The sequence below is a fragment of the Nematolebias whitei genome, chromosome 16 (assembly GCF_014905685.2).
Source record: "Nematolebias whitei isolate Nwh7 chromosome 16, NemWhi1, whole genome shotgun sequence".
Classification (NCBI taxonomy): domain Eukaryota; kingdom Metazoa; phylum Chordata; class Actinopteri; order Cyprinodontiformes; family Rivulidae; genus Nematolebias; species Nematolebias whitei.
In genome coordinates this window covers 817,729-819,268 of record NC_056513.1, presented here as the reverse complement: position 1 = coordinate 819,268, position 1,540 = coordinate 817,729, and the positions used below count along the sequence as shown (strand labels likewise).

The 1,540-nt window shown below is 47.5% G+C and overlaps 1 protein-coding gene across 1 annotated transcript in view; it reads left to right on the top strand.

Moving 5' to 3' along the window:
- The window catches only part of LOC119422641 (NADH dehydrogenase [ubiquinone] iron-sulfur protein 8, mitochondrial), a gene marked incomplete in the record, with an annotated part of 6,676 nt that overhangs the window by 4,067 nt on the left and 1,069 nt on the right, over positions 1-1,540 (top strand).

The following is a 1,540-nucleotide window of genomic DNA, read 5'->3' as shown; positions in this document are numbered from 1 at the left end:
ACAGATTTTATTGATACAAAGATATAATAAATTATTACATCCATCTATAATAATCTGGTTTCATGTCTACTCTACCCATCTAGTTGCATTAATGCAGAAATGGTAGAAACCAGTAAGCCTTCTCATCCCCAGGGGTTCCACCAGTACTTACTAAATCCATGTCTGTGCACGGTCAAACTGAAGGACCTCAGTCTGTACTGGCTGGCTCCCAGCATGCCTGTGGGGGAAAAGTTTAACATTGGTATGGTTTTGAAGATATTACTTGAAAATGACAAGCAGCAGAAAATATTTATTGTAGGTGTTTGAACATTAAGTGTGTACAAAGATTCAAACAATTTGTTTATTAAGTTGAAGATGAGGTTGATCTTGACTAGTTTTTTCTGTTACAGTTTTGAAAGAAATTGTTAATTTTATATTTAGACTTATGAAATATGTTGGCCCTAGGAGAGTGGTGGAGCAGAGGTTAGAGAAGGTGGGCCTGTGATCGGAAGATCGCCGGTTCAAGCCCCGGTACCAACAACATCAACAATGTGGATGGGGTAGGTGAAGCACCCACACCTGCCCCCACCCTCATTCGTCCCACTCTGTGCCCTTGAGCAAGGCCCTTAATCCCCACCATCTGCTCCTCCGGGTGTCCTAGACAGCAGCTCTCTGCTCCACAGAGGCTGTGGTAGCTCGGTGTCTGTGGTTGAGTCAGGAAGGACATCTGGTGTAGAAATAACTGCCATGTCTTCGTGCGATTTAGTTCGCTGTGGCGAGCCCTGAAGAAGGGAGCAGCCGAAAAAAGAAGAAAAGAATCCACAGTGACACTGTGTGCTGAGCCCCCTCCTGTTCACTCTGCTCACATATGACTGTGCAGCTACCCATCCAGGCTGTCACATTGTAAAGTTTGCAGATGATACAGCGGTGGTGGGATGCATCACAAACAATGATGAGTCCAGCTACAGGCAGGAGGTGGAACACCTGGAGAGCTGGTGCAGAGAGAATAACCTTCACATCAATGTGAAGAAGACAAAGGAGATGATTGTGGACTTCAGAAGGAACAAAAACACCTACACCCCCCTGAACATAAGAGGATCTGTGGTGGAAGTGGTCTCCAGCTACAAGTACTTGGGTGTGCACCTGAACAACAACAACAGCTGGAGCAACAACACCACCAGCCTGATGAAGAAAGATCATCAGAGACTCTACTTCCTCAGACGGCTGAGACGAGCTGGTCTGGAAGCTCAGTCCTCACCTCCTTCTACAGGTGTGCAGTGGAGAGCATCCTGTGCTCCAGCATCAACGTGTGGCATGGAGGCTGCACAGCTGCAGAAAGAAAAGCTTTGCAGAGAGTGGTGAAGGCTGCACAGAAGATGTTGGAGTCAGTCTCCCCACCATCACAGACATCTACACCTCAAGATGCAGGAAGAGGGCCACCTGCATCATGAAGGACCCCACCCACCCAGCACACACACTTTTTGCCCCACTCCCCTCAGGAAGGAGGTTGAGGAGCATTAAGTGTAGAACCACTAGACTGAGGAACAGCTTCTACCCTGAG